Source organism: Anas platyrhynchos, chromosome 25 (genome assembly GCF_047663525.1).
Source record: "Anas platyrhynchos isolate ZD024472 breed Pekin duck chromosome 25, IASCAAS_PekinDuck_T2T, whole genome shotgun sequence".
NCBI classification, from domain to species: Eukaryota; Metazoa; Chordata; class Aves; order Anseriformes; family Anatidae; genus Anas; species Anas platyrhynchos.
Window position 1 is genome coordinate 4,025,867 of NC_092611.1, and position 12,135 is coordinate 4,038,001.

Below are 12,135 nucleotides of genomic sequence, written 5' to 3' on the forward strand. Positions count from 1 at the left end.
CTGAAAAGCAATGAGCAAAGATAGGCAGGAAATAGGAAGAGGGTTAAGTCCAACTCTCCCACACGAGGCAGGAGAGCTGAGCCAGCACAAAGGGAGAAGTTACGACACATCCCAAGGGCTCACAGCCACTTGCCTTTTCCAAGGGGAGGTGCGAGGGTAACTCAGTTATTTTGCAGGGGTCTTGAAGATGCTTTGCACTGATGTGCACCGCCTGTCTAGAGCCTGGAGTAGCACTGAGCTGCCTGTGGCAGGAATTGTAGAGGTAGGCATGTGGACAAAGTCATTTCTAGAAAGTCTGGATAGCAAATGGTGATTTTGTCTAGTTAATAATTTACTGGCTATGAATGAAAAATAATGCATGTAATCTTCTAAAAAGTTACCTGTCTACTGTACACTTCACTATGGCTCCTGTCAGCACAGCTCTAAGATGAGTATTAAGTGTCCCTGCACCTGATTTAAGATTCATCCAAATCTATGTTTCATATAGGTACATATCAGTGTCAGGAAGAAACACCTAAATAAAGGGTTATAAAATTCCTTGTGCAGATAAACATTTGGGGCAGATATGCATCCTCTTTACCAGTAAACATTACTTGATATTCCAAAGATTATCTTTCAAGGACACATGAAAGAGAAAAAGCAAACATATTATAAAATATTTTCATTTTAAAAGGAAATATTTGGTGAACCTAGCCCCATAAAAAAGGAAGTGTTCTAGGTGTTATTAGCAATACATCTAGCACCATAAAATGCAACATTTTTTTTTTTCACTGGCTCTTCATTTCTCTAATTGGTATAAGATTCACTAGAAATAATAAATAAATTAATAAAGGATCTGAACAGCCATTCACTTCTACTGAGGTCGGAAACCACTACTGGGATGTTTCCCAGCCCCATTCCCAGTTAATTCCTTGTCTCTCATTAATACATCTTTCAGACTGACTTGCTCAGCACAAAAATCTTCCAAAAGGCCACAGGTTAATCTCTGGAGGGAGGGCCACAGGTTGCATTTTCCTCGTCTTTAAAATCAGTAATGCAAGACAGTCTACACAAAAATGCAAGAAATGCCCCCTTTAAGCGACATCTGATAATTCTGCAAAGCAAACACTGCCTGTGAAGTTGTAATCTGACTCACTCTTTATTGCCACATTAGCATTTGGTGCCATCCTTGAGGCTTTCTTTCAGCTGGTTTTATTTTAGCATTGCTATTACATTGTGCCAGTAAACAAAAAGGATCTTATATCAAGTACAGAGGATCTCTGAGAGGCTGTGTACTACTTACCCCTGCTACAATGATCTATTCTTTCCATGGATGGGATCCCTAGCCAAGGCCTAACAGTTCCAGGTCTCTCCTTCGTTTCCCAGCAGTTAATTGAAAAAACCTTCCAGGCATCGGCTCCGAAATGCAGGAACTCCAGGCTAGCAAAATCAAATTAAACTCCCCACATTCGGTTCACTCGCTCTCCTCTCTTCCTGGTGCCGCTGCTTCTTCAGCTGAACGTGCCTATGAATAGCATTCGAGAGCTGCCTCCATAGCCCCGTTAGCCGCTTCCACACTGCCCATTTCATGCTCAATTTGCACTGTAGAGAAATCGGCGCTGCTCCTTTCTCTCCCGCTCGCTCTCTCATTGGAAAGGTCCCACAAGACAAGCCGTGGAGTTTAACAAGAGCCAAGAGAAACAGAGAGGGAGGGAATGCATGCAGGGATTGTGTTCAGGCGCAGCGCACAAGTCTGCTGCTACGGCTCGGAAGAAAAAAAAATGACAGCAAACTGCCATCACATGCCTGAAACACAGCACAGTTCAGGGCAAGCCGATTCCTCATCCTCCTTTCTTTTCCACTGGTATCAAACTGCTCAGAGCTAAAGCTCCATGAAATTCCTCTCAAGTCCCTGGTGCTGTGCAAGCTGCAGATCAATGCAGGATGTGTGCCCTAGTGCCTAGGTACAACGGCTCTCTGTTCGCTGCACATATTCCCTACAGAAAACAAGTATTCAAACGATGAAAAGTTTGCTATCACAATCTTCCCTGTTCAGTTAACAGCCTAAATACGTTAGCTTGTCCAAGAGGTCTATACTACGACCGTCAGATGAATGACACTGAAGCATTTGCCAATCAAATTTTGCAGATCATTATCCACTGGCAGGATTTTATCACTCAGCACCTGAGCACCGATAGCCCCAGCATGGAGATCACCCCCTCCGCTCAGCCCCAGCGCCGGGTGCGATGCAAAGTGTGCGTGGCAATTTCAGCACTCCAGTTCAGCCACCAGTTCTGCTGAACACCACACCACATAACACTGCTCCTGCCACTTCACAGCACTTTGGCTAGCCCAGGATATTGAGGTCTAGTCCTTTCTGCTCAGAAAGAGGCGTTTGCAACTTACTGACCACGTCAGGGGTTCTTATTTTAGCCAGCCTGCCCTTGCCTGGCATTTATCTCCCCACTGAAGGGAGGGAACACAATCAACTCTCTCACATCTGTATTTTTGAACTCCCTTATTAAAACAGAAATGTTAATATCTGATAGTTTCTTAGCACAACCTCACGCCTTTATTACCATGTTTGGCCAAATTCTCGTTACCTTTGCAGCCCAGCTCAGGGAAGTTGCACCACTTCCACAACAGGGCTAAGTCGGTCCTTGGAAGCTGGTGGGGTACTGCGAGTGCCTTCATCTTCCAGGAGGCAGCAGCAGGTCTTACCCTGAATAGCCAGGAGTCTATTTCAGTGCTGTATTGCAGTACTTGATTTTTTTTACTCTAGATGGTGCTGTGTTTGAAAGAGCTACTTTGATGGGACGTTTCAGCCAGTCTCAGAATTGGGCTGGCCGGCACAAAAATGACAGAAAATCATCACATAAGCATCTAGCGGTGTTGACACAGCGATGTTCCGTTACCTTCATGCATTAGGAATTTCCCATAAGTTCATATTTTAAGTGTAACACCGCAGAGTGCAGATTTTAAACAAACTCTCTTCTTGCACATTTTCGTATTTATTTCTCCAACAAGTAGAGTCTATGATGCAGGAAGATGACAGAATTGCCTCACTCCAGTGCTGATACCTGTCCTGCTGCCTGTGTGCAGTTCTCCCATTTTTTCCTGTTTGTTGCCCGTGGTGGCAACAAACATTAATCCATTTTCCATGCTTGCTTGCCCACATGGAAATATAACCATTACACTGGAAAACTTAGCGGAAGGTGCTGCTGGTGGCTGTATTTTTAAGTATGACAAGTTGGCAGAATTGACAAGATTGCTTCTCATACACCTAAATACATGACACCATGGTGTATTTTAATGGCACCAAGAAAACACATTAGGGAATGAGGGAAGTCAGTGCCTTTAAATTCTAAAGCCTAAGTCACCTCACAGAAGCCCTGTTTTGTGCAAAACTGGGTAGTAGTAACCAGCAAGCTGCAGCCTTCCAGTTTTGTACTCTCTTCATTGCCCCTCAGCCCATCTGAAAGCTGAGACCCAATTCCCTCTTGCACCTGGTCTTCTCTGATAAAATCAGACAGCAATTCTTGATACAGAATTGGTGGCTCCAATGATGTGCAGACTTGTCTGCCACTGGCACAAAGAGGTTATAGAAAGTGACAATGAAGAAAATCTCTTCTGAGGTGAGAAGTGTATTTGCTAAGGCAAAGAGCATCCTGAAATGACCTGTAAAATGCAACAGAGGAATGTGTGAACTGTTGTCTGTACTGCTCATTTGCTTGTATTTCCCTAACTAGTAGCATATATCATTCATAAGTACAAGGAGCTGAAAAGGATGCTTCTAGTATAACACAAGGCCGGTATAAACTGTTTCCCTTTTAAAACCATCTAAGCTCCTTGTTTGCAAGTACCAGATAGCAGGAAAAAGAAACACCAGTAAATAACCAAAATGTTCTTTTTTCCCCTCAACTGACAAAGCCTATTTTATCCAGCTAAAAGTTCAACTATTCTCTAAACTGACTTCGTTAAATGAGATCACTGCTCACATCCTTACAAACAACATGCAGTTCTCAACTGTGCAAGACGAGTATGTAGGTTACAAGCCCAACTGTATCTCAGATGCTGAAATATACTGTTTTGTAAGAAACAACAGCATGATTTCACGTGCCATTGTGCAGTAAATCTGTGTTTTTCACTGAGAGTGCTGATGCTAAAAGGAACCCAACTATGCACTAGGTCTACACCCATCTCTGCACAGCAACTCCCACGTGGATGTCCTGGGGTACCGAGGCATGTGCATGCACGCGTATGCACACAGCCCTACACCTAGGACTCTCCAGAGACCAGAACTCTCCTTGTCCCATCTTCTGCTCCTTCTGACAGGTTGTGGGTTATGAGTGAGGAAAACTGTAAAGGAAAGATGGGGTAAATCTCATGAACTGAAGCTAAGGAGGCTGCTTCTTCCTCTCCAGATGAATAATGAAAAAGTTTCCTTGAACCTGCCTCTGCTCTTTCCTGCAGAAATTGCCTTCCTCATTCCAACAAAACCAGTCCCCAAGCAACACCATCAAAACCGCTAAGTTTCCCAGGAACCCAAATCAAATTGCCATCGAACAACAGAGGGAATTAGCCAGAAGTGACATAATGGATTTTGCCAAGACTTCTCCTACTACCACCTACAACACAACCCAACTCTGTATTTGCTCTCCCCGCTGCCCTAAAGCTGCACTAAACAGTTAACTGAGAATCTCCCTGGTTGCAGACCGAGCTCTGCTTCCGACACAAATTCCCATAAAATTGTGGTGCCCACCATTTAAGAACTAGAAGCCAAAAAGAAAAACCCAGTCTGTCTCCAAAGGAAACCACCTTTAGTCACTGGTTAATTGACCCTGGTGACCGTAATAGCAGACATTTGGAAATAGGCACTTTGATACACAAAGCACACATGCCCGCTCTTGTGTTATTCGTTACACCACAGGCTATACGCAAAAAGGGAAAAGTAAATATTTTCCACATTACTGTTCAAAGCAAAACTAATTCAATGTAATGATGGGTTTCCATAGCCACTTTTGGTATTTCTGAAATACAGTAACTTCAGGGTTCGGATAGGATGCTGGCATGTTTGGGATGTTTTTTTAAAAATGCCACTGACCTTCCACCTATCTGCAAAGGAGGATTTTTCCAAGTTCACAGCCAAACTGAAGCATTTCAAACACTACGAATCGCTCCAGTTTTGTTGTTGTTGTTGTTGTTTGGCTCTGTGCTGATTAACACATGTAAATAAAGGCAGCTGGTGTTACCTCTCTCTATTTCCATTTCACACCCTATTAAAGTCTGATTTCACAATTAATTGAAACCAAAATGAGATTATTCAGAAATTAATCCTCTCTGGCAGCCTTTACCGTGCTGAGGTTTAGTCATTCATTACCTGGGGAGGCACAGACCCCCTCCTGGCAGTATTTAGAATTAAACATTTTGGATATCACACAGCGATACCAAAACTGGTGCTGGAACAGGATGCGTCTGCAAGCGTATCGCTGCTGTTAAACACTTGTCGGAACAAGAGAGGGAAGGATTGCTCCATCTTGCTGACAGAAAAGCCACGTTTTAATACGAGCAGAATTTAAAAGAGCCAACTAGGGGGATCAAAATGTAAAGGAAGAACAACAGCACAAGGGATGAAGTCACATCAACAACAGGCCCAAAGACCAGAGAAGTCAGATCCAGACAGCTTCCAGGTGGGCAGGGTTTGGGGTTCGAACTCAAACACGGATTCGTAATGACATTTCTTGAGTAATGAAAGTGCAACAGTAAAACACACTGGATATACACACCTACCGACCACTGGACATGTTATAAATGACAAAAAGTAATTCCTGATGTGATTAAAGAAACACACACAAATGATACAAAATCAGCTTATGGCCACAGAATGAGCTGACGGATGAGCAGATGATGAGGATCACAGAATCACAGAATCATCTAGGTTGGAAGAGACCTCCAAGATCACCAAGCCCAACCTGTGACCTAACACTAACCAGTCCCCCACTAAACCATATCCCTAAGCTCTACATCTAAACATCTTTTAAACACCTCCAGGGATGGTGGATGCGCAAATTACCACCGTTTCTCCTGTCCTTTCGCACTCCTCAGCCTCACCTCGCTCCAAAAATGCCCAACAATTGTAAAGATGAGACTTTTGAAAAGCAGCAGCTCATGGCACACAAGTACTGCTCCAGGCATCTCTCTGCACACACAGCTGCAGCTGTTTGGAGCCGCCTGGAGCTGGAAGCGAGGAGAAGACGACCGCTGCCACCGGCCTGCGGAGCAGGAGAAGCCTGAACGCCCTCTGCACGCTAGGTGGCACCGCAATACAAATTATGGTGGGATTCAGCAATGATTCGGGTTCCTAAGAAAAATGAGTAAAATCATCTCCCGGCTCACGGGCCCCGTCCTTCGGAAGGCCGGCTCGGCACGGCCGCTGCGTTTCCAGGGCCAAGACAATGGGGACGGCTCCGTGTGAGGAACCAGCCGCTTGGCGGGGCCAGGCAAAAACAAGGAGACCCTTCAATTGAAGGGGCTCACTTATTTCTTTATTTATTCCAAAGAGAAGTGGCTTTACCCCAGAACAAAGCCTTCTTTCGTTCGCTGGCTACTGCTGGACAGAACGGGGCCCTTACTTCGGCCGTTGCCCGTCGCTGTGCCCAAACCCAGCGCTGCCTCAGCGCCCGGGGCTGCCAGCACGGAAAAGCCTCTGGAAGGGGCCAGGAGTGGGATTGCTTCACACTCTTCGCCCATCGTTTTTAAACAGGCTCATTTTATATGCTGGCAACACATGTTAAGGGTAGAAACCATGCAGAACCTCTAACGTGGGCTTGTTAAAGTTATTGAGAAACGCCTTCATCCGCGGTCAAAAAAAGAGTAAGCCAATGAATATAATTTTTTTTTACAGCTCTGTAAGATACATGTACGTTTTATCTTCCTGCATATGGCATTTCATAAAACTGCTGACTTTCAAGGAAAGTGCATTAAAATCCCGGAGTTAGTTATGACTGCCTCTTCTGCTCGGAGCTCCAGAATCCATTAAATGCTGTGGGAGGTCAGTGACAGTTTTAGTCAGAGTCTACTTTTCCATTTGCTGGAAACAAGCATATTATTCCTCTGAGAGAACTGAAAATTGATACAGTCCTGTCATTGCAGGCTATTAGTCTCTTGCTCAGTCGCTTTTTTTTTTTTCTCCCCCACTAAATCAATATTCACTTTTTTTTCCCACACTGATAATAATCAGTCACTGGAAAAAATGCTTTAAATACCTGCAATCTCCTCAGGAGTTCTGGGAGAGGAGAAAGAACAATAAAAGCAGCCCCAAAAGCAATCATTTTGATGGGAGGAAGAGCGCTGTGGCAATGAGAAGCCCAATTTGTTAATCTAGCCATTGATCCTGTCTCACTGCCACAGATTTTTCTCTTACTCAGAGTGCAGAGAGGTTTCTACTATGATTTCTCACCTTCCTGTCATCCAAACAGAGTATGCATTTTGTTTTTAATACACAGGCCAAATGGAGAAGTGGGCTGGGCTGAGTAACACCCCTTATTTACATTTACAGAGCAGCAGTGAGAAATGCATAAATAAGCCCAATTGCACAAAAATACTTCCACTGCAAATTTCGTCATCAGAAACTTACTCAAAAGGATGAGCAAACATGTCAGTGGGTAATAAGGCACCATCAAAACTTCTCTAAAAGCTTGGGAAACAGACTGTAAGCAAAACCAAACAAGTTTTGCACATCACGTTTACGCAAACCACATCTTTCCAAGCACAGATCTGCAGGACTAGGCTCAAGACAGAAAAGCTACGAGGGGGAGAAATCAGTGTTAACTACAACCACATCTGAGAACTGCTTCCCCAGGAAAAGCATTATTTATTATCTGGCTAAATACCAACCTCTCTTGCTGACAAGACGAGCAGCAAATGAAGGAAAATAATCTCCCCTTAGCTGGAGGAGGAAGCGATAAAAGCTGAAGGGAAGCTTATTCTATTTCCTCCCATGACCCCAGAAGTGGGAAAGATCAACAACCACTCATCTTTACCAACCCGGCCGTGTGAAACCCGGTGCGTTTGGCATTTACTGTGCCTCCGCCCCCAGTTTTACATAAAGGTTACTCTACGACTACAGGACTCCCAGAGCTTTCAAATTAAGCCCATGACCTTTAGCTACTTGCTCATTTCTTTGCTTCACTTCAGTTTGGGGGCGTGAGGGTGCACACACAATTTTTGTGCACACATGCATGTGTGTACATCTGTGAGAAAGGATGTTTAAAATTTTCATATCTTAAATCCTCCTCTCTCCTTTTTTTTTAAACAAAGAAAACTAAAGTCCATGTTCCACAGCTGGATGCAGAGGCGCAGTGCACAACTCCCATATGTTTTAGATCACCACAGGCATTTCTATACAAAAACTTGAGCGAGTGCTAAAGCGTGGAATAGACTAGATGGAAGTATTTCCTCTCAACTACTCCTTTCTGGGAAAGGGGAGCTGGAAAATGACCAGAAGAGATACATGGACTAATTGATTTTCTGAAAAAGGAAAATTTTGCTAGGAGAAAAAACAAAAACTTCCCCCTTTAGCCAGATGTTGCATAAAAAACTTCAGTCAGACTAAAAATACCTGGCTTTAACATGAAACTCCAAGGGGAATCACGCCTGTATTTATTGCACCTCTCCTTCTCTTCAAGTGCAAACATAACCATGTGCATGGTTCTTATTTTCTGTTGCTCACACACCTGCCCTGGGTTCCTACTGCTCCAGCGAGCGCCTTCCCACGTCACGGTCATCAGGAGTACGCTGAGGGACTGAGGGACACGCTGCACCCTCTACAAATTCCCTGATATCCCCAACTCCTTGTCTTTTGCAGAATGGGGTGTCCCACAGTATCTGCAGGCTTTAGGCAATGTACAACTCAGACTAGCACACAGAATTCAAAATACAGCTGCCAAGTAACTAAGCAGTTGTATGAGGTCTAAGGCACCTCATCCACTAGGGAAAAAAAAAGTTTACTATATTGCACATGCTTACCTTACCTACTCTGAAAAATAAATATTGCCCAAATTCAACAGAAACATTTATACTAGTTGTAGAATGAGAACACGTAAGTTAAGACAAGGCACTGAAAAAGCCCTCCCTCCCACACTCCTACTGCATTTTAAATAAGATTTTATATTATGCTGCAATTACACGGTTAATGACACAGTCAGACCTTGTGTAGGAGGGACTGTATTTCTGATGAAAACAATCAATGACATTTACAGCAGTTAGGTGACTTGAAGAACTTATCCTCAGCCCCTGGAAGAAGTTTTCCAGAGTACAACCATGAAGTCACTCTCGTGGCCATCAGCACTTGCACAGCATCATGACAATGTTGGGAAGGACAAAGGAGAGAGGCAAGGCCAGTCTCTGTCCTCTGCCACATCTGGTAAACATGAAGGCTTTATTAACTCTGATACGGAAAGCTGTGTTAGTATCTTTATCATCAGTATTACCATCCTTCCTACCAACATGGAAATGCTAAAACCTTGATAGAGGTCCACATGGGTACAGATCTGTAGGTACCATTATTCCAACAAGACACACAAATGCCCTAAAACCAGTGGATTGTTTTACTGTTAATCTCAGCCAAATCAATGAGGAAAATCTCTAAGAAGTCTGAAAATTAGGTGTTTCATCTAAGGTTAACATAACCGGCTCTCAGGAAGTGCCTACGACTTCATCTATAAGGTTTCAGCCTCAATAATTCTAGCAAAAGGCACTACTCAGCAGACAGAAAGCTGGTATAATGCAGTCATTAAAATGAAATAGGTGACACTACTGTCATCCATTTTCAGTTCTGAAAATAATGAGTTGGAAAAAAGATTGAGATAATCATGTTAAAGTCTCAAGCAATTATGTGAGAAACTCAAGTTTCCTTAAACAAACAGATTTCTTCGCTCTCTTTGAGAAAGGCTTGAAGATACGTGTGCACCATTATGGCAGACAAACACCTAGCTAATAATGAGACCTACTTTGAAATTACCACAACTTTTAATCTAATTATATGATTGGGTTTGATATTATTTCTGGGAGATGCTGTTTTAGAAGGACTAGAGCTTTCAGCCCAGGAAAAGCAAACACATTATGCTGCACTGAAAAGCAGCCCACCCTCTTAAATATTAATTGCAACCTTATGGCTAACAAAAAGCAAGAGGAATATTTTATTCTAGATATTCTCTGGGTCTTGTAGCTGAAGAAGAATTCCTGCTAAATAGACAAGCTTCACTAGGAAGTGAAGCTCTTAGTTCACTACATAAGCCCTGCCCAGTATGGTCTTACTTGCATCGAGGTCAAACGGACTGTCCTCGTGAGTAAAGGACTGACTGCAGGAGAGAGGTGCCAGGCAAGTAAGAGAAATCCTTTCCTGCAGTCCTGAGGCTGTCCCCAGCGCTGCTGACGCACCTCAGAGATCTGCCAGGCGGGGAGGAACTGCACAGTCCAGTCCCAACTGAAAACCAGCGTGTGATCACAGAAATACAGACGGCATCGTGAAGCACAACAGCAGAGTGCAAGCCAGCCTTCGACATTTCATGTCACTCGAGACCATGACCACTTCAATGCTGTTTTTTTTCCAGTGCTTATATGAAATGGATTGCAAACTCACGGTGGCCAACTGGAAATCGTGAAGCTGTATTTTCCAGACTGCAAGCACACACAGGAATTACCCCATTACTTGCCTGCCACGGATTATTTATGTCATGGGGCAAAGCAGTATATCACATGCATTTCCAAAATCCCAGGGGAGGAAGAAAAATGCTTTTGCAGATAAAAGAATGCACCTTCTGTATGTTGACTCGGTAAAGGGCAGCAAGGACAGTAAAGCAAAATGCCTTCTATCCATGGTATTACAGAAATAATCTTGGAAAAGCTCTATAAATAGGATTATTTTTATTTTTACGAAATGTTTCGTAAAACTTATCTTGTGGGCATTTTTTGTTTATTTGTTTGGTTTTGATCCATGTCTCAAAACCTTAATTGGCTGTCTCCAATAGAGTAAACTTCAAAAGTTACAAATACAGGAAAACTCCATAAAAGTTCATGGATCTAAAAACCACAGATTTTCACTCTAGAAAACACCACTAAAATGCCAGAGGCAGAAGATAAGGCAACAAAGATTTGAAAAGAAAATTTTAACCTTTAAATTTCCCAGATGACAGATCAGGGAAGGTGGTTTTTGAACAACTTGGGTCACACTGGAACCAGGTGTACACCTTGCAGGCTCCACCTGAGATCTCCCCACTGGAATCACGGAGCTGAGCTTCCAGTTCTGCATTCGAGCATTTAACTGCACTCTCCAAAGAGAAAAGCTTTTGGTTTAACTTTGCCATTGTGTACTCTTTGAAAGCTCCTAAGAAGTTTGCTCTTCTGACACACTTGTTCTCTGGATTTCTGCAGACCTCCAGGAGATGGGCTGTTATGATTCAGCTCTGCCTGACGTTGATGAAGACAACCACGAGGATAAGAATAACAGCATCAGCCACGCCGATACGGCACCCCTGAGGCCACCCAGCAATGCAGGTGACTCGGTTCCTCCCAGCGGGTGACGTGATGCTCATCGCCCTGTGCCCAACTGCCCGGCCCCACAGCCAGAGGCGAATGGTTTGTGGTGGCAGTGACAGACTCGCATGGGAAGCACTGCCACGTGCAGGAGAGCAAGGAGCAGAGCAATTCCAGCAGACAGCCCCCCACAGCTCCAAATTGTGGACAAACAAAGAATTCAAAGTCTTATTTCACTGTATTATCCGGGCAGTTCTGTTAAGCTTTGTATGAAGAACTTCTTAGTTTCCAAAAGAAAACAGTGAATTGTCAGCAACTGGGAGTAGAACAAACACTCACCTACAGAAAGCTCTGATGCAATAGCTTGTCTAAATGAGCACACACAAGATGTAAAATGCTACAGGCCTTCCAGTAACTCAGACTGTCTATAGCCACTGAAGTGAGTGTATCTAAATGAACGAATTTCTGTCTGGGGAACGCTGGAGTGTGCACACGCAGCATACCTGACAGCGCAGGGCTTATGTGTAATCCATGCTGTAGTCCTTCTGGAATTCAAGGACACGTTATGGTAGCAATGAGATTTAGTATTACTGATGCAGATATAGTTTGTTTTACAGTGGT

General features: G+C 43.7%; 1 protein-coding gene across 11 annotated transcripts in view; it reads right to left on the bottom strand.

Annotated features, from left to right (window-relative positions):
* The window catches only part of ARHGAP32 (Rho GTPase activating protein 32), a 264,246-nt gene that overhangs the window by 113,261 nt on the left and 138,850 nt on the right, over positions 1-12,135 (bottom strand). The gene's annotated exons all lie outside the window — the stretch shown is intronic.